We start from the raw sequence: 21,138 nt of genomic DNA on the forward strand, positions 1-21,138 counted from the left end.
ACTTAGACGGTCACTGGGTGTCCTTGCTTTCAGTTTTCACCTTCTTGGGTGGTAAGGCAGGGTGGCAGGGTCATTTTTGTTTTTGGTTTTGCAGCACTGGGGATCCAGCCAGTGATACCAAAGTGCCCTGCAACTCAGCTGCACCTCCATGGTCTCACTAAGTTGCCCAGGCTGGCCCTGAACTAACCCCTACATAGCTAGTCTGGCCCAGAACTCATGGCGATCCTCCTGCCTCAGCCTTCTGAACAGCTGGGATCACAAGCATGCACCATTTCATGCAGCTCCCTGGCATCTTGGCACTGGCCTCTGTCCCTTCTCCCTGGAATGCTGCCATTGTCACCTCTCTGCCTCCACCTTCCTCCGCACCTGCACAGCAGCCACCTGGTCAAAGAGGAAACTCTTTGACACTTTTTTTTTTTTTTTTAATCTTGACCCTTTCCCTCTTGGCCTGGTCACCCTGCCTGCTGGCTCCTCACAGCCTGCTTCCCCACCTCCCAGGAGTCCTCAGCTCACCCAGGCTTCTGTTTGTAGCGCCCCCTGTGTGTCACCCTGTGCCAATGATGCCACACAGCGTTCCAGCTTCCAGCTTTGAGCATGGACCTCACCTCCAGCTGCCCGCTCCAAGCTCCTCTGTCCCCTCATCCCCAGCCTACTGCCCAGTACCAGCCTCTGTCTCAGCATTCACCCCATTCCCGGCTCGGTTCCACAAACGCTCGGGCCTGTCTGGGCCTCCCTCGGACCCTTGCACGAGCCATCACTCTCCCCGAATGCCCTTTACCTTTAGACCACTTGGAAAATGTCAACTGCTTCTTCGAAATCCTTTGTGAGCTTCCACGGTTTCGGAGAAGCACACACAGATGCATGCACACACACTCACACACACGCACAGACACAGTAGCCCGGTCTTCCAGGCCTTACACTTGACTGCCAGCCTGGGCTGGCAGTGTGATGGTAGCTCAGAGGATCTGTGACCTTGAGTGATCTTTCCACTGCAATCAGCCTCAGTTGCCTCATCTTTAAATTGGACACAAAGATGGCACACTCCAGCCTGACAGGGTGGCAAACACGTAGAATCCTAGCACTTTGGGAGGCAGAGGCAGAAAGGTCACAAGTTCAAGCCCCAGCCTCAGAAAATTAGCCACTTATCGAGACCCTGACTCAGAATAAAAAAGGGCTGGGATGTAACACATTGGGAAGCTCCTGGGTTTAATCCCCATCACAGCTGCATGTGTACACACACACACACACACACACACACACACACACTCACACACAGGTTGGCTGACACGGCAGAACGGACCCTGGCACTCAGCAGCCCCCCCTCTCCCGCACTACCAGGTGAAGTCAATTGGGAAACACATGTGTCACGGTCCCAAAGCAAGGCCACGGTGGAGGCGAGCCAGGGGCCAGCTCTGTCTCTTTAAGGTGCCCTGGCTCCCCACCCTCCCCCACCCCAGGATCCTGTTGGGACAAAGCTTCTTGGCTCAATGGGTTGAAAAGGAGTCAGAACGCTGCCACGTAAGTCGCTGGCCCACTGACTCACTTCCGGCCTACTCAGGGACAGTGAGGCCCCGAGGGACACAGGTGGGCACCACCGCCCTGACCTCCCCTGTATCCTGACCTCCTGTCCCCACCCTGTGTGTGTGTGTATGTGTATGTGTGGACATTTGCTGCCCATTTGAAATCTGCCTGGGGAGGAGGAGGCTGAGGCGGGAGGATCGCTGTGGGTTCATAGCCAGCCTGGGCTACATAGTGAACTCAAGGCCAGCCTGAACTACACAGTGAGAACCTGTCTCAAAAAAACAAAGCAAAACAAAAAGAAACCTGCCCCGGACTTCAAACAAAACTAAGGAGGCCACCATTGTGGAGTAGATGGAGGGGGTACTCAAGGCTGGGGTACCCAAGTCTGGGCACCTACAACGCCTGCCCCCATTTTCCTACCCAGCTCCCAGGAATGCCCCTGAAAGGACCCGTTAGTGTGCAGGGAGCCCTACCTGGGGGGGTGACCCTCCCACTCTGGGGCAGGGAGGGGCAGACCACTAGGGCTGCACCCTAGGGCTCCAGGGTAGGGTGAGGCAGGCACCCTGAGCGTGGGGGAGGTGGGAAAGGACTGGGGGGAAGAAAGGTTTAGTGGGGCTGGTGGGGCTCAGGGTAGAGGTCCCACACAGGCACCTGGTGCCCCTTCTCTGGTTTACTGATGACACCTCTGGGGAGTCAGTTCCCCCAGGGCCTCGTACCTTGCTACCTGGGGCACCTGGATTTCAGGGACTCCCAGAGTGGAGAAGTCAGTTGAGGAACGGCAAGGCCATTTCTTCAAACGGCGGAACTGCTTGGGGCAGTGTCCCTGACAGGGGAAGCTCAGAGGCAGGGCGGGTACCACCTGTGTGGATAGAGATGGGGACGGGGTGAGGAGCCAGGTACAGAGGAGCCGGCAGTGATGTCCAGGGCCTACACATGCTGGGGAGGACAGGACTGGCCAGGGTTTGGCTCCAAGGTGCCGGCCTGGGACTGTAGGGAGTAGACTGTCAAGGGACTGACCTGAGAGACTGGCAGAGCCCCGGGGTTCCCCAGGGGGTGGGGCCATCTGAGACCACCTGGGGCCGATGTAAGGGGGTTCTCCTGATGCAGGTGAAGGCTGGGAGAGACACACATGGCTTTGTAGATGTTTGAAGGGACAGTGTAGCAGGAGATAGTGGCTGGTGGGATGCTGGGAGCGAGCCCTAGGGCCTCCTGCATGGAGATGCTGGGCCAGCTGGCAATCTTTCAAGCCCTCACAACAAGGACAGGGGGCAGGGACCCAAAGGAAGTGCACCCTAAACTCACCACCAGCAGAGAGAGATTCTTGGCATCCTTTTCCTGTCTCATTGACTGGGCCGTGCTGGCCTGCCTCCATGTGACCAGGCTGGGCCACTTGCTGAGATGTCACCCGTGGGTCCCAGTTCCCATGGGACTCAGCTCTGCCTCTCCCTCCTGGCACCCTTGTTGTAGCTCTCCAGGTGGCCCTCTCTGGGTGGCTTTCCTGCACACCTACATACCTCACTGTGTGCAAACACTTGGCCCAGCACCACCCCGACAGGAGGTCCTTCACCCCAAGACCCATTGGGCCCAACTCACCTCTCATCCTCGCTTGCTTAATTTGCAAAGCGGTGATAATCATGTGCATACTCTGGCTTGCTGAGGGTAACCTGAGGCCAGACATGGGAGGCAGCTAGAGCCCAGGGCCAGGGAGTCAGGAGGAAGAGGGCACCCTGAAACCTGCCTGGAGGAAGAGGCTATAGAGGGGCAGCCTGAGAAAGGACTCCCAGTTCCATCGGGAGGCTGCTGGAGCCAGGCCCTTTCCTAGGATGTCTCCTTTTGTCTACACCGCAAGCCTGTGAGGCCAGTCGTCTTGTCCCCTCTTCCAGAAGAGGAGACCTACACCCGGCCGGGGTCTGTGATGTGCCTCAGCTCACACAGCGTCAGGGAGAAGGACTTAGCCATGGAGGCCGTGGGCAGGGCGGAAGCAGAAACCAGAAGTGAGGGGCGCCCGGCAAACAAGGCTGTCAGGAAATGCCATGGCCCAGGGCCCTTCCTCCCGCCACGCCCTGTGCCCTGAGCTGGCTCTGAGGGACAGAGAGAGCTGGGCCGGAGCCAGGGGATGGTGCCGCCGGCAGGACACGAGGGTCTGAAGCCAGATGTGCCCTGCCAGGCAGCCTCCCTGTCCTGCTCCCTGCCAGGAGCAGACACAGGGCAGGGACTCTGGGCTCTCATCCTGTGTGCTTCAGAAGAGGTCTGCCAGAGCCAGGCCCAGCAGAGGCACGCTGTGAATGTGAGTGGTCACTGTGACCAGGCAGGAGGCAAGGCGGGGATGCTAAGGGACAGCAGGTCCCGCCAGTGGGGCCTCCCCTCCGAGTCACAGAAAGCCCCTTCCTTCTTATCACACCCCTGTCCTGGAATGCACCCCAGCTCCGGGTCCCTTCCATCTGGGACAGTGTGGTGCTATTAATTCCTTTACCCACTAGTTAACTTATTATTTCAGCAAACAGCAGAGTAAATATATTTTGGTGCAGATGAAGCTGGGGAGCGGTGATCAGTAAAGTTGATTGGAAGCAGGGTTAGCTGGAGCGAAGAGTCCAGGGGCAGAGGGCTGGGATCTTCCAGGTTTGCATTTCTAGGCTGGCGTTTCCTGGGGCGCTGGAGTCCCATGAGTTTTGTAGACACAGAATCCGGGAGTGTCCACATGCAAAGAATGAAGTGGAACTGGCTGTGGTGGTGCGCGCCTGTAACCCCGGCACTCTGGGAGGCTGAGGCAGGAGGATTATAAATTCAAACCTGGCTTTGGAAAATTTAGTGACCTGGCAACAGCCTATTTCAAAAAAACAAAAAAGTTCAACCTCTCCCTCAGATAATATATCAAAATTAACTCAAAATAGACATGAGTGTGAGAGAAAACATGGGAATAAATGTTTGGGTTTATCTCTGGATAAATCTCTGGACTTGGCAGTACGTCCCTACATAAGTACCAAAAGTATAAGCAACAAAAGGGAAAGAAGCAGATAAACTGAAATTCATCAAGACATGGTTATGTTTCAAAGGAGACCATCCAGAGAGTGAGAAGCTGGTCCCAGAGTGGAGTCAAGTACCGCTAACACGCGTGTGTGAGCAGAGGATTGTGTCTAGCACTTCGACCCTTTACAACTCAATACCTACAATTCCATGCTAAAAAGACCAGCAGCCCCATTTAAAAACGGCCAAAGGATCGGAATAGATGTAAAATTTTCAAAGAAAGCATAGAAAGGGTACTAGAACCTGAAATCTGTTTGGGTCATCAGGCATCAGGGAGACGGAAACCAAAACTACAGAAGACACCTGCCATGTCCAGGGGACCCATGAAGAAGCGTTGGTGAAACTGGGGCACTCAGAGCTGCCACCTCTGATGCGCAGCGGCAAGTTCCGCTTGTCCGTATAGATGCAGGCCGCCCAGCAACGGTACAAGAGGGTTCACAGCACTGGTCCTCATGTGGCCAAACTGGGGAGCAGCCAAAGAGATGTCCATGATTAAAAGGGCAGATTCAAGATGGACAGACTGGATGTGGTAGCCAAAGGGTCTGAACTTTCTTTTTCTTTGTCTTTTTGAGACAGGGTTTCACTGAATAGTCCAGGCTGGCCTTAAACTCCTAGCGATCCTCCTGCCTCAGCCTCCCAAGTGCTGGGGTTGCAGTGTGCCCAGCCAGTGGGATATGTTCTGAGAACTGCATCCTTAGGTGATTTCATCATTGTGTGACTAGAGTGTGCCTTACATATGCCCAAGTGGTGTAGGGTGTACACCACCCAGTGTGGGATCTGTGGTTAACTGAGACCTTGCTGTGAGGAGCGGGGCTGCTAAAAACCCCGAATCAAACAATTTAACTGAGTGTGTCGTCTAATATGTGAATTGTCTCAAGCAAGTCGTGAAGACAGAAATGCAAAGGGGTAGGTACGTGAGTCGACCATCAGATCAGTTTGGGAGATGCCGAGGTGAGAGAGGGGACCCTCTGTTCTGGGTTCCCTGAGCCTTGCAGTGCTAACCCGTGTTGGCAGGGTCCTGGAACAGTTAGTGTATGCAGCATTGCCCACTACTCGGCCATGACTTCACCATAATCGCCTTCAAAGGAGCCTCTCTGACCTCTCAGCAAACAGCCCAACCCAGCAGGATCTCCCAAGTCTGGCTACAAGTCATGGGGAGCCACGGAAGGGTTAAATGGAAGGGCACAGTTGGAGCCATGTGTAGAGGGTGATGGGGTGTTGGGGTGGGGGAGAGGAATTAGGGGGAGAGTCTGGTGACTGGAGCCAGAGTCAGGTTAAGAAGGACCTGAATGGATGTTTCTCCAGAGAAGCTCTCCGGGGACCAGAACAGGTGTAAAAGGCACTCAGTGACTTAGTCACCGGGAAAACGCGATCAAAGCAGAGAGAGCCCATGTCACACCACTAGGTGTGCTAGCAGCCACAGAGGGGACAACCCTGCCCCTGAGGCATCCAAAAGGATGTGCTCCCCACATACACACACACTCTAGGTCCAGAGGAGGAGCTTCTCCCCACCTGGGATCCCCACCCAAGCCCCCAGGGGTCCACCGACCTCCCTGAGGCAGACTGAAGCCCCCCTGGGCTGTGGCTTCTGGAAAGGATGCCAGGCCTTGATCCACACCAGCCGTGTTTGTGTCCCTCTTCCTAGATGGACAGGGTGGGCGCCTCTCAGGCAAGGCTGGCAGGTGTGAGAGGGAGGTACCACATGTGGAGGCCCAGGGGGCAGAAGGAAGCAGGTTGGCCTGGTCAGGGCCAGGTACGTGGAGCAGAGCACAGCTCCTCCCACCATAGCTCAGAGCTCAGGGCTGAGGCCACCAGGGAAGGGAACCTGGCCTTCCATCTCACTAGCTGGCATTTAATTGAGCACTTACTATGTACTCTCTTCTCTACTGAACGCATTGCATGTGTATCTCATCTGATGCTTTAAAAAGATTCTACAAGTGAGGTCCTAGTATCATTCCAGTTTATTTATTTATTTAGTTTTGCGGTACAAGGGATCAAACCAAGCACAAGTGCTCTGCTACTGAGCTACAGCCCCAGATCTTTTTATCTTTTATTTGGAGGCAAAGTCTCACTCTGGGTGGTTTCAGACTTCTGGGTTTGAGTAAGTGCCAGGCTCCTGGGGGCTGGAACACCCGGCGCACGTCACCAAGGCCAGCTTTTATTTCCAGTTTACAGATGAGAAAACTGAGTGTTAGAGGATTCAAGAGCTTGCTCATATTACACAACCAGGAAGTGGGCCAGGAGTATCTCAGGAAATGAGATAAGAGGGGGAATTGTACCTAGGGGCAGCTAGAGAAGCACCTCTCACCGTCTTTGTCCAGCTCTCCACATTTCTCACAGCCCAGAGCAGCCTCTCTGAAGCCCAAGAGTCAACCAGAGACCATCCTGAGGCAAATCTGGCCATCCCAGGGCAGGTGGCTTGTAGTGACTGCAAATTCTCTGGGGCCTGCTATGCCCAGCGTCTGGAGAAGGATTCAGAATATTTCCGAGCCTTGATCTGAGGCCAGAGCAGAGGGAAAGGTCAGAGAAAGTCAAGTTCTGAGGGGCATCAAGGGGACCCCAAGAGCTCATTCAGGGACATCATTACCCCCGGCTGAGTTATTCTAGATTGTGGACAGCAGTCCAGGAAGGCCATAGTTAGGACCAGGGCAGGCCAGGTATCATTTTGGTCCCAGAGTCTTGTTCGGGAATCCCGGCAGGGCAGCAGCCTATCAGAAAGATGTTCTAGGACAGAGGCTCTTGGGCAGCCCAGAGGCAAGGGATGTGAGCAGACTGCCCCTGGCTGACCAAGACCATGCTGTTTTTGCCTGTGACCAGACTTGTCTGGCAGTCCAGATGTTGGTGGGGGGGACACCCTGGCCTTCCCCTTCGAGAAGGGCTTCTGGGCTGCAGGAAGGAGCTGGCTGCTCAGGGAGGCCTGGGCATTATTCACTCCCCAAATATTTACGGACAACGTTCTTAGCTCTGGGCCCACAGCCAAGGCCTCGGGGTCAGCCCGCGCCATGGCTATGACTTTCTTACTCGGGCAGTGGGGCGGGAGGGGCAGCCGAGGCAGGAGCCTGCCCTGGTGGGGAACGGTAGCTGCCCCAGCCATTCCCCAGCTGCCGCCTGGCTGCTCTCAAGTCCCCAGCATCCTGGCGCTGCTCTCTTGGGGAGAAGGTTGAGGAGCTGGGGCAGGAAGGGGCCTCCCTGGCTCCCTGGATGTCAATTCGGGTGGGATGGGTCTCTCCTAGGTCCCCAGTTTAGAGTATGGAGCCCCCAGCCAAGGGCTCCTCCGGGGCCAGGATGGGGCCCTGAGAGCTGCTGTCTGCTTCCCATCCTGGGTGGAGGGGAGGCCGCCTCTAGGGGCCAGCAAACAGGAAAAAATAATCAAGGAGCTTGACAGGGGTGTGGGTGCTGCTGGGGCACAGGGGTCACCTCCCTGGGCACATGGTCACATATCCGGTGCCAAAGCCCAGAGACACATCCAGGACTGCCTGCAGGTGCCGGATCGGGGGAGCAGGGAGGTGTAAAGAGCCTGACTTCTGCCCAGCCAGGCCAAGTGAGCAGGTCTTCCATGTATTTGGGGATCCCGAGCCAGGGCAGTGAGGGCAGCTCCTCTTCAAATTGCAGAAGGAAACTCGGCCATCAGGGGAGCCCCGAGCACCTGCCCAGCCCCAAGTCTCCTCCCCCAGCTTCTGTCTCCCTGCTCCTGTCCTCCCTCCCTCTGGTTCACTCAAGAGGGGTTGCATGGCTCTGTGGCAGAGTGTGTACCTGGCATGCCGGGTTCGTCTCCTGGGTAAGTCCTCACCAGGCCTTGGGGACCCCCAGAGCACTGTCTGTCTTTGCTCAGCTGCCCGGCCGGTGCTAGCTGGAAGACACCCCACTCAGGTGGGGGCTCGGTGTGCTCCGGGTTCTGGGTGGGAATTGGGGAGCTAGCGTGAGGGCATCCGGGAAGGCTTGCTGGATGAGGAGGGTCCCATCTTCCTGGGGGTGGGGTTCACCCACCCTGCTGCCCTTAACCCTCTCATCAGAGTGGAGCCTCCTTAACCACAGCGTCAAAGGGGTGCCACCTTGCCCCCCACATAAACAGACGGTGGAGCCCCCAAAGACTCTTCTGCTCAGTAGATGCCCTAAAGCTGCATCTGAGCAACAGTGACCCCAAAACACGACCCCTATGGGGTCCTGAAGATAGCCAGCGCAGGACTGGCAGCAGCTCTTGGATACTGAAGCCAGTCAAAGGCGGCAGAATCTGCAACCCAGCCTTAGGAGGCACAGATGTCACACTGTGGGGATCACTGCCTGTACCCCATGTGCTTCCCCGGCCTTCAGTACCCACTTGCTGCAAGCTGCCCAGGGTCCCTGCCTGCAGCTGGCGCTTGCTCCTGCCGCTCTGGGCCAGCTGAGTCCTGGGACTGGGGCCTGCACTAAATCCCAGGGCTTCTCGGGACACGGGTGGGCAGGGGTGGGGGGAACGGCTGTCCTTCAAGCCCATCGCTCGGAGTCCTCCAGCCATCTCGACCTTTGGCCTCCAATACCCCCCACGTGTCCCATGTCCCTTTCTGGCCAGAGGGCCAGGCCTCAGGCAGCCCTGAGTCATGCAGGATGGGGCTTAGGGAAATCTGCTGAGCAGGGTGGGCCAGGAGACACATCTGAGCCCCTGCTGCTTCCTGGGAGCCCCAGGCACAGCCACAGGCACCAGAGTCCTCCCGGGCCGGACTCTGACCTGTGGGTGCCACCCACCCACACTTCCGGTGGTGCTCACCTGTCAGCCAGATGGGACCCTAGGCCTCCTCCTCTTTAATGCCCCAAGGCTGTGGGGGCTGGGGGTCTTCTGGGGGTGGGGTCCCCAGTCTTGACCCCAGGGCCCAAATGGTAACTCACTCTGTCCCTCTCCACGTTGCTCCTCAGGGACTCTGTCCCGAGTGGTCTTGGAGCCTGGAGAATTCATTCCCAGAAGAGCTGTCACCCTCCCTCCGAAGGAATTCTGCTGCCCACTCACTCTACCACAGCAAATGTGCAGTGGGGGTGGGGTCTTTTCAGCTGGCACAGAGGGCAAACAGCAAGCTGCCCAGGGCCTGGAGTCAGGGACAGCGTGGGCAGGGCCACCTGGGACTTCATCTTTCTGTCTAAGGGCTGTGTGGCTTTAGGCAGTAAATGATCCTCTCTATGGCCCTCTTGTTCTGTTTCATGGCATTTCAGTGGGGTGTGTCACTCAGGTAAACAGAGACAGAAAAGCAGAGGTGTTTTCATAAAATGATCGCAGAACTTTGATCTTGGTTTTTGGTTTCTTGAGAAGTAGCCCAGGCTGGCCTCGAACTCCTGGCCATCCTCCTGCCTCAGCCGGTTAGTGGTCTGTGTCTGCCCTATCGATCCGTGAGGCTTCTTCACGTGTTCTGAATACAAATCCTTCATGTGGAAAACATCTCCAAGCTGATGCCTGACCTCTCACGTTCTTTTAATTATTTGTTGATTTTGGTACCAGGGATCAAACTCCTGACCTCACATTTGCCAGCCAAGCACTTGTGCCACTGAGCTATACCCCTGGGCCCTCTCCCCCCACCTTTTTTTGGTCTTTTTTTGAGACAGGGTCTCAGTATACAGTTCAGGCTGGCCTTGAGCTCACTGTGTAGCCCAGACTGGTCTGGAACTCCCAAAGATCCTCCTGCCTCAGCCTCCTGAGTGCTGGTACTACAGGCCTGAGCCACCACACCTGGCTCCCTTTCACATTCTTAATGCTGAGGTTTCACAACCTGAAGTCCTAATAAAGATAAGGTGTCGGGCTGAGGGTTTAGCTCAGCAGCACAAGTACCTGCCAGGCAAGTGTGAGGTTGTGAGTTTGATTGCCAGAACGGACCCCCAAAAAGAATAAGTTACTGACTTTTCCCCTTCAGTTAGCACTTTTGCTGTCCTGTTTAAGAACTCTTTGCCCCAATGTCATGAAGACACCCTTGGCTTTTAGTTGTTTTACTTTTTATATTTAGATAGATGCTCCACCACGAACTGTATTTTCGTGTACGGCATGAAATAGGGATCAAGGCATCTTTTTTTCCCCAAATGAAAATTCAATTCATCAGTCACTATTGATCGAAAAGATCCTGCTTTTCCCATCACAACATAGCAATATGTATTTTGTTCAAAAGAATTAAACAACGGTATTTTCATGTACCCATTTCACAGGTCTCTGTCATGTTCCACAAATCCACGCTTGACTACCACATCCTGTTAGTCCTCGAAGCTGATCCTCTCCTAGCTTTGCCCATTTTTTTTTTTTTTTTGTTTTTTTGGTGCTGGGGATCAAACTCATGACCTCACACTTGCTAGGCAGGTGCTTATGCCACTGAGCTAAACCCTCGGCCCAGCTTTGCTAATTTTTAAGAGTGTGTTATTAGTCACTTTTTCATGGCTGAGACAGACCTTCAAGCCCACAATTTAAAAGAAGAGAGGTTGATTTTTGGCTCACAGTTTTGCTTTTCTTTTGGGTCACGTCTCAGACGGTTCTGTCCTTGGAGCCAGGCATGGTGACACACACCTATACTCTCAGCGCTGAGGAGGCTGAGGCAGGAGGATCGTTGTAGGCTCGAGACCAGCCTGAGCTACAAAGTGAGCTCAAGACCAGCCTGAACTGAAGAGTGAGACCCTGTCTCAAAAAGACAAAAAGAAAGAAACAAAAGAACAAGTTTCAGTTCTTGCATGGTCAGTGGCCAGATGGAAAGGCCTGGGGGAGAAGAACTTTCACCTCATGGTGGGCAGGAAGCAGGAGGGGAGGAGCCAGAGAGGGACACGCCCCTTCCAGGTCACGCCCCTGAGATTCCCTCTTCTGGCCTGGTCCTGTCCCCTGTCAGCAATTCAGCTCCAGCAGCGGCACAATCCAACCTCTGCCAGAAGCCACGCCTCCAGCTCATGAGGCTCCTGGGGAAGAGCTAGATACAAACTCCAAGTGCCTTGGCTCTTCATTTCTATACGAATTTTGTGATCAACATCAATTTACAAGTGCACACTCACATGCACACCAAAAAAAATCCTGCTAATATTTTGATTGCGGTTGCATGGACTCTAGAGATTATTGACTTGGACGGGATAGACATTTTTATGATGCTGAACCTTCCAAATCATGAACATGAACATGGTACCTTTTCACTAATTTACTTGTATTTAAGTATCCATCAGTCACACCTTGTAACTTCCTGTTCATGATGACCTTGTACTTTCCTGGTTGGATTTTTTTCAGGTGTTTATATTTTCATGGTACATATATGTTGCCCTTTCTCTTTCTTTGTTGTTTTTTTTTTTTTTCAGATTAACCCGGGGACCTTCACACTGAACTATATCTCCAGCCCTTTTGTATTCTGAGACAGGGTCTTCCTAAGTCATCAAGTGGCCCAGGCTGGGCTCTAACTTGTAATCCTCCTGCCTCAGCCTCCCAGAGCTCTGGGATCTTCTGTCCTGTCCATTCCTCTCTTGAACTGCACCTGAGTGGGCAACTGGAAGACATTTCATTTCTTATACTACTCTAGCACCCAATAACTTTGCTAAATTCACTTATTTATTCTAATAGTTTGCGTATTTCGGGCTATTTGGCTAATGTATCATTGTGCTATGTAAGTATAAGCAGGTTTTTTTGTTTTTGTACCAGGGATCGAGCTCATGACCTTGGGCTTGCCAAGCAGGCGCTTACACTTCTGAGCTAAATCCCTGACCCACAGTATTAGCAGTGTTCTTTGTCTCTTTCCTCTCCTTTGAACTTTGTATGCCTAGCTGTCCTGCTAGAGTCAGAATAGCTGGGGTTGCAGGGGGAACTTTGCTTTCCATCTTAGTAAGAACGCACTGAACCTTTCACCATTAGGCCTGGTGTGCCTGTGTGCGTGAGTGTGCACATGTGTGCGTGTGCATGTGTGTTCGCCACTCTCATAGCACTGCTTGTTTGGAGCAGAGAAAACTCAAGGACCTGGAGCCCTGCAGCGGTGCAGGGAGAGTGCCTGGGAACCAGCCGCTCCTGTTTAATTAAAATACAAGAAGAGTCGCTTTCCAAGGGGGAGTACAGTGACTAAGGGAAGCAGTCAGGTGGGTCAGCTTCCTTCAGCCTCTGCACTGTGGTCAGGAGAGGGAAGCCACCAGTGGGCAGAGGGCTGTGCTGTGCTTGTTTTAGGAGTGGACAGCCCTGTCCAAGTGTTGGATGAAAGATTCCGTGTGAAGGAGAGGGGCAGGCAGTGCCCCGTCCAGCCTGAGGCAAAGGGGTGCCAGGTACAGGTGGCAGGCAGGGCCAGGGGGCTCTCAGCCCCAACCCTGTGGGTTCAGAAGGGGGCTTTGCAGGGAAATCCTCCTCCCAGGGAACCCAGAGCTCAGAGCACTGGATGACAGCCCTGCAGGGAACCCTGGCCTGGCCCCAGCTTCTCCCCACAAAGTCCAGGGGAGACCTAGAGGAGATGGCTGAGAGTGGGGAGAGAACGGAGGGGAGGAATAGAGCAGAAAAGGAAAGACAGCCCTAGAGAAGGGAGTGCTCGGCCCAGAGCCCACAGTGGAGCCACACGAGGGCACGGAGCCTGTGGTGGCAGCGGCAGCAGCAGTGGCACCAGCAGCAGCGTGGGGGAGAAGCCTGGGAGGAGGAACACGGCCCCCAGCCTGAGAAGCCCAGCTGGATTCCTCCCCCACTCTGCCACGGGGCAGTGGGAATGCACGGAATGCCATGAGCTGATAAGACCCGGATCCACCTGGCACGGCTGGGGTGCTGACCATCCCCCTCTTCAGAGGGGCTTCTCAGGGTGTGGAGGGGTTTCAGTGAGCATAGCTTTAAAGCAGGGACTCCCCGGAAAGGTTTGCCCCTTCTGTGTGGCAAACGGGCCAGAAGCCAGGGCTGTGGGCACAGCCAGATGCCTTGCAGCTGAGCTGCAGGGTGAGTCAGTGGGGACCAGGGACTGAGCTGGCAGGGGAGGGTCCTGCTGCCCGGAAGCTGGGACAGGAGAGCCAGCGGGGGACTAGGCAGTGGAGGTGCTGGCACACTTTCAGGAAATGGGGCACCGAGCCTGCTGGGCAAGGAACCCCAGAAGGGCTTAACACGTGGCACCCCACTCTGGCTTGGATTAGAATCCTGGAGAGCATACAGGGCTTCCTGTGGCCCTCAACGAAGTGGCCCAGGGCCCTTCAGCTAAGGCTAGCCCCTGGGTGCCCACCTGGGCTGTCTGTGTGGACAGCTAGGAAAGCTGCCAGCACGGAGCAGGGGAAGTGGGGAAGCCAGGAGGTGCTGGTGGTTTGAGGTTGGCTTGCTCGGAGGAGGAACAGAGATGGTGAAAACTCAGCCCCAGGGACCACTGTGTGGCCACACCTGGGCCCTGCGGTAGTGACCTGAGATGAGCAGGGAGGTGATCCACACTTTGCCCAGGACACACTGCCTGCTGGCTCTGGCATGGAGTGCAGGGCAAGGGCCACCTGCCCTGTGACTGCAGCTGGCAAGGACCCTGGTAGCAGCAGCCCTGGCCTATGACCACCACTGGGACAGCCTGCAGGACCTGGGCCATCGCCTTGTCCCAGCCACACCCAGCACCGTGCCTGCTGGCACACCTGTGAAACCGAAAGTGACTGCTGGGGAAGAAAGACCACGAGTGGAGGGGTGGGTAGATAAATGGTGGATGAATAAGCAAATCCACCCATTTGTCTCAGGTTCCCAGCAGCTAAGTCCCCTAGCAGCGGGCGGGCCTACCACCTGGTGGCCAGAGGGGAAACTGCAGGTCAGGACCCAGCCTCACCCATCAGCCCTGGGTAGCACCTTGGGCTGCCACCTAAGGCAAATGGGGGGGGGACCCCTTTCTATTCCCTTCCGGCTCCCTGGACACCCCACCTTGTTGTCAGGAACACAGGGCAATATTGTACTGTTTTCTGAGGAAAGAGATTCATGCTTCATCTTTGCCCCTTAGAAGAGCCTGCCTGCAGCCTGACCTCGGATTTCTCCATCTCCCAGACAGACAGGGTGAGAAGGCTCCTCAGCCCCGGCCCGGCCAGGAGGGTCCACTGGAGGGGCCCAGGTCCACGTGCCCATCTCACCCCTGTGCCTGTGCTCTCCACGGCTGGCCCTCCTCCCCACACCTCGGTTTCAGGGCTTCCCCTGCCCATCCTGCTCCTCACCGCGAGGGGCAGCTGTGGTGTCCACTTGTACGCAGTGACTGTGTGCTGACAGCACTGATGGCCCCCCGGACATTTATTCTCCTCTTCCCCTTGAGGTGCAAGGCCCCACCTATGCTTAGGACAAAGCCTCCCTTAGAGGGAGCCAGGGGTGACCACAGGCTGACCTGGTGGGAGCAGGAGTGTCCATATGGCGCCTCCTTGACCCAGTCCCTGCCAAATCCCTGTACCCACAAAGCCAGTCAACGCGACCTTCTTTTGAATTTTTTTTTCAAGATAGTGTCTCACTATGTATCCCAGGCTGGCCTCAAACTCATGACACTCCTCCTGCCTCAGCCTCCTGAGTGCTGGAATCACAGGTGTGTGACACAAGCCTGACCGTGTCCTGGGCAGACCACCAGTGCCCACCCCACTCACTACATATGACAGATGCCTCAGCTGTCATCTTTCCTCTCTCCTTCCTATCATAAATTAAAATCCCCATGCTTTCTCCCAGGTGTCCCATAGGGTGGGGAGGCTGACAAGTCCCTTTTGTGCCCGAGGCCTGGGGGGCTGACAGGCCAACAAGGCGGGGGCCCGGGAAGAGCCATCGCTTCACTCCAAATCCGAGTGATGTCCAGGTGGGAGGATGCATCCCGCTTACCAGAGGGTCTACCTGTGGGCTCCGCAGGTCACTGAGGCAAGCCACTGGGAAGGACCATGGCTTTTCCCCTGCCACCAACCCAAGCACAAAAGCTGGCAGAAACGCTTTCCAAGGACCCAAAACACAGCCCACGCTGAAACATCTGCAGACCCATCTTGCAGTCAAGTTGCCATTTAAAATTAACCAGCGTGGCCGCTGACTCCCTCCAAGTGCCCTGATGGATGCCCAGCGCATCCACGGGGCCAGGTCCTAGAGGGCCGGGCTCGAGGGGACAAGTGTTGGGGCCCGGCTGGCCAGGACGGGTGAGGCAAGGCTGGCAGAGGGAGGATGACCTGTGCCAGCGTCTCCCCCGGAAGTGCACTGCAGGGCTGTCCCTAGAGATCGCCCCTTGTTCTTGCTCTGCCCACAATGCAGACCATTGTGTCCATGTGGGGTGATGGGGAGCCCAGGGTAAGAAGGAGGACAAGTCTGATCCCTGGACAGCCGTGTAGACCTGCAAGCTCTCCCAGGAGCAAAGTGGGAGTGGACACTGTCCCCAGGGTGGCCTTGGCCGCTCCCGTCCGTGAGCCGACACTACCTGCCAGCTGCTACATAAATACAACTGCATCTGTGTGTCATCTGTAGCTGCTCTCTTGTGTGACAGAAGCCATCTGGCCCTCTGTAAAGTTTGCCAGGCTCCCTGTGGCCGGTCCGCTGGGTCATGCACGTGGCCGTCAAGGAGCAGTGCAGTGCCTGGGATCTGCTCTGGCTGGGCACCCTAAGGGAAGGGAAGTCTTGACATGTTCCCTGCCTCTGGGCACCTGCAGGGTGGGTGGGGGACAGAAGGTAACTCCTGTGTTGCCACAGAGGCCCTGCCAGGGTGACCCACCTTCCTGCTCCCGTGGTACCCAAGAGCAACCCACAGCCAGCCGCATGGAAAAGACCAAGAGCCAGAGGAGGAAAGGCCGCAGGAGCCCAGAGCCATGCTGAGCCAGGCTGTGTGTGCAGCTTCCTGGGGCCAGCATGGCCTCCAGGCAAGAAGACATTGACCACCCATAGAGAGGGGCCTGAAGCACTACAAGGCCAAGAGCCACCACCCCAGTGCAGGGCAGAGCTGCCCAGCTGAAGGCCTGTGGGCTAAGGGCTTAGAGCTGGAGGGATCCAGGGGCTTGGGGACCACATCCTCAGCCCCACAGACCCAGGATACAAAGGCTTGGTGCAGGGCAGGTGGGGAGCACAGGACTGGGGAGGTCTGTGGGAAGCAGGCTCAGTCACCCCAGGCTGTGGTCCCCCCTGCAGCCCAGGAAAGCAGGTGACTGATTGCACGACGGTGCCATCTGGGAAGAGAAATGTTAAGTGAGGAAGACCTCGAGCTCCTACACATGGCCTCTGAGCCACCTGTGGTCCTCCATGTCTCAGTGGCCAGAAGACAGGGGGATAGTTTTGGGTTTTTCTTGTTTCGTTATTTGAGAGTTCAGGCAGGTCTTGAACTTCTAAGGAGCCATGCTGGTCTGCGTCAGCCTCCTGCCTCGGCCTCCTGAGTGCTGGGACAATAGGGATGCAACCCAGACAGTTCTGAGCTTCGGGAAAGGGTGCAGGGGAACCGTGAGCGGGGGTAGAAGACCCCAGGGGGCTCCCGGGCCCGGGCTGTGTGTCAGGTGCAAAGGACAGAGCAAGAGACCAGCCTTGGTCCCTGTGCTGTCAGCAAGCACGTGGGGCCAGCAGATCATTTCAGTGTCCTGCAGTAAGTGATCAAGCGCATGCGCCTCTGTTTGACTCTTGGGATTTGGGGAAAGTGATTTTTCGGAAAGCACTTTGGCTCCCTGCCACAGAGTACCGAGCAGCTATGCCCACTGTGGGGCATCTATCCTGCTTTCTGGAAGGGTCCCTGCGCCTCCTGACAGGTAACCCCGTCTCCAGGTGCAGCCACGCCCTTGGAGACACCAGTGACCCAGAAGCACCCCAGGGAATTCAGAGGCCACTAGAGGAGTACAGGAGACAGCTTGGGCCCGGTGACATCATGCCAGCCAGGTGGCCACCGTGGCCACCGCCACCTGTCCCTGGCTTGCAGGTGGCAATGGGTGTCCTTACCCCAGGTGACCGACTTCAGAGTCCCCCAGGGACCCTGCCACAGGGAGCAAAACTAAAACGCACGATAGTGTATGTTTTAGGTGTACGTTTAGGTGTATGTTTTAGGTATTTTGAAATGTAAAATACAAATATAGGGATTTACTTGGAACACGATATTATTTTCTGTCATACAGAAAATAGGTCTAGAAAGTCTATGAGGAAAAAGGCAATTGTATTCTTTGACAGTAGAGTCAGTTTAACAGATGAGTGAGAAAAATATAACACTTTTTAAATAATATGTTTCCAGGGACTGATATTGAGACTGCAGGGACTCAATCAAAAGCCGAGCTCTATGGGGCAAAGCAGGGCTGCAGGTCCCAAAGGCTGGGCAGGTTCTCTCCTGGAACAGGCAGCAAAGATACAGTGAATGCTCCACTCTGCCAGAGACAATCAGGGCAGTGAAAGACATATTGGTATTAATCCCCCAAAATACACCCCTTCCCCTTGCACACACGTCTCCCCGCATTCTTGCTACTTTCTGAAGCAGTTCTGAGTCCTCTTTCATGACTGTCTCCAGGTGCGCAGTCCTGGCTGCCTTGAGTCCTGAATCTGTCCACAGTGTTTACCTTTCACGGTTCTTTTGACTTTGGGGAAGAGCCAGAAGTCGCACAGTGTCAGATCCAGCAAATAAGTTGGACGCAGATGCACTGCTGTCATGTTTTCCAAGTCTGCCTTTCTGTTGGATGGCACTCAGCAGCAGCACCCACTGTATTCTGATCACACTCACTAAGACACTGGTGGAAGAGGACTTCCAGAACTGCTCCAGAAAGTGGCAAGGGTGATGGGACAAGTCTGTATGTGTGTGTGTGTGTGTGTGTGTACATGTGTGTGTGCGTGTGCATAGGGGGGTGTTCTGAGGAGGATTAACAGCAGTGTGTCTTTTGCCATAATAAAATGTTTGCATATTCATCCATTCACCACCTTTTTGGATCACACCGTGTGTGCCCAAGTTGCGGTGACCACAGAGCGCAAAGGAATTCTTGCCCTGAAGTCTAGCTGCTGAGACCCAGGAGAAAAGCTCCCAAGGAGCCCAACTCAGCCCCAGAGAGCCAGGAAGGATTGGACAGGCCAAGGCAGAGGGAGCAAGGCCTGCACCCTGGTCCTGGAGCCACCCTCCCCCACTGTGACCTCACGCGGGCTTAAGTCTGCTGTGACAACACCCAGACCAGACTTTTTTCTTTCTGCTATGCTGGCTTTGGGGCTGGCTACGCCTCTCCAGCCTCTGCTTTGAACCCACGGGGAAAGTACATGCCCCAACACCACAAGCATCCCCAGACCTTCCGGACCCTTAGAACTGCAGCTAGCCCACATTGTCCCTCTACCCAGGTCCCTAGGGAAGAATCCCATGCTCAAAGGCACACAGCAGGCTGAGGGCACTATGACACAAGAGCCCAGCCCTCCTTGGTTCCCATCTGGGTATTCCTGGGCTCTGCCTGCCCTCCCTGGCCACCACAACTCTTCGGCTCCACAAAGCCTTTTGCCCAAGACTGTCCCACGTTCTAGACTCTGGTTGGGAGTCAGCTCCGTGGGGGGAAACTGCAGTGTCTGGGCCCCAGCGTTCCCTTGGCCATTTACTGTATTAGCTCTGCTACATTAGCCTCTCCGAACCTCAGGAGCCCTGAAGTATGAAATGGAACTAATAGGAACCTCCTGAGTGGCACCAGGATTTAAGGGGGCACGGAAGCCTAAATACCATCAGACAAACACAGGCTTTGGCAGGCAGCTTTACCTGGGCCCTGCCAAATGGGCATGTGGAGAATAGGCAATGGATGAGGTGGAGAGGAGAAGGCTGCATAATCTCCCAGCTCCTTTCTGCTCTCTCACTGGGATGCCCCTCCCATCCGCATGGTGTCCCCCAGCCCAGCTCAGCGGCCACAGGTGGCCTGGAAAGAGGCAGATCTCGCGCAGTGAGCCCATCAGCAGAGACTTTTCCCTAGAGGATAGCATGTTGACCCAGGGTCCCGGGCCCATGGCCACCTCCCCACCCCGGCTTGCCTCCAGGTCAGCGCTGGCCTGGCTCAGGGTTATGGGTGAGCAGACCTTGTGCTCCACCAGGCAGCTCTGCCAAATGCACTTGCTGTGCTCAGGGCAAAAGAACTCCTGCAGACGGTAGTGCTGGGGGCATTTGTGAACCTGCAGATCAGGGATATGGGTCTGCAGAGGGTGGTCCCGGAAGGCTGGGTCGCTGAGGTGCGGCTGCAGGTGCACCAGGCAGAAGGAGGCCATGCACTCCAGGCAGGTCATCACAGCCTTCTCCCTGGGGCACTGGTTGCAGGACACCCGGTTCTCGTCCTGGGAGCAGCCAGCTGGATTCCTGTCACAGGCTGTCACCTGCACCTGCACCTGCTCGGCCTGTGCCTGATTGGTCTGCACGAACTGCTCCACCAGGGCGCACAGTACCTTCGTCTTGTACAGCAGCGGGCCTGCGGTACAGCAGGGGCGGCACTGGGGACATTGATAGGGCTCGCCCTGGAAGGCCCAGGTCTTGTCCAGGCACGATGTGCAGAAACTGTGGCCGTATGGGATGGTGACCCGGTCCTTGAAGAGCTCTGGAAGATGCAGCACGACAGCTTCTTGGAAAGCGGGCACAGCTCAGCCATGGCACTCACAGAGCTTTGACGGGATGTGAACAGCAGCTGCTGAGAGTGAGACTAGTGACTGACCCTAGCCCAAGCAGCCCATAGGAAACCCAGGGGGCGGGGCAGAACCAGCCTTTCATGAAGTCACGTGGAGCAGGGCCACAGGGGCCCTCTCCTGGGTCACCTGCACAACCTGCAGGTGCTGGGGACCAGGACTGTGATCTGCACAGCCCTGAGCTCCCCTGGGTGAGGCCAGGCGGGGTGGGGCAGGGTGAGGCGTGGCCCTAGGCTCTGCAGACCCAGGACTCCCTGACCCTGCAGCTAATGCTTTCCTGTGGCCACTGCTTTCCTCCAGTCTTAGTCTCCCTGAAGTCCTGGGTTGCTGGCCAGCAACACCAAGCCTGGCTTAGAACATTTCTATTTTGCTGGGATTTGGGGGTCACTAAAGTTGAACAAATGTTCACTGTCTCTTACGTACAACTTGGGAAACTAAACTTTTTTCCCCTCAAAATTGTTTAACATATCTTTTACTTTGTTTTTTTCTAAATTCTGTTTCCCCCTCTCGCCTGGGTGCAGGATTTGTGAATGGCAAGGCCAAAGCATTTGGAGCAGGTTCCTTGGAATTTGCCTTGGAGGACATCAGCACAGGGTGATTAACAAAAAGGAGCAGAGGGCAAATGTCCTAGATTATGTACGACAGCTACTACTTCAGGAATGCCTCCTGTGTGTTAGACCAGTCACTCATATTATTTCTTACTGTGGTCCCCCAAGTCCTGCCATGTGCTGAATTGAGGAGTTTAACCCATCCTTTTGGAGTAGTCCTAGGTTCACTGACTCCATCGGGAAATGTCAGTTAAGCAAGGGACTTACTAGGCAGAGGTTTAGGGCTCACTGAGGAGAGAAATGTGGATAATGAGAGAAAGGAGACCAGCTGTAGTTCACAGCTGGGAGCCCCGACAGGACAGGCACAGCTGGGAGTTTTGATATGTTTTTGGCAGTGGAAATCTGCAGCATTTGATCCTCTATAGCACAAAAGCCAGCTCTGCCAAAAGTGTCTGGGAAAGAAGGCGGGACAAGATCCCAGCACGTGCACAGGGCAGATCTCAAGGCCTGCACTGTGGACATCTCGGGAGAACTCCAGCAGGTTGCAGGTTTTCTACATGAGAG

At 55.5% G+C, this 21,138-nt stretch overlaps 1 pseudogene; it reads right to left on the reverse strand.

Annotated features, from left to right (window-relative positions):
- Positions 1–17,682: 17,682 nt before the first annotated feature.
- Positions 17,683–20,222, reverse strand: LOC111755933 (E3 ubiquitin/ISG15 ligase TRIM25-like; annotated as a pseudogene).
- Between the last annotated feature and the right edge of the window lie 916 nt (positions 20,223–21,138).

Source organism: Cavia porcellus, unplaced genomic scaffold (genome assembly GCF_034190915.1).
Source record: "Cavia porcellus strain 051 isolate PalLab524CR breed Dunkin Hartley unplaced genomic scaffold, mCavPor4.1 scaffold_6, whole genome shotgun sequence".
Taxonomy (NCBI): domain Eukaryota; kingdom Metazoa; phylum Chordata; class Mammalia; order Rodentia; family Caviidae; genus Cavia; species Cavia porcellus.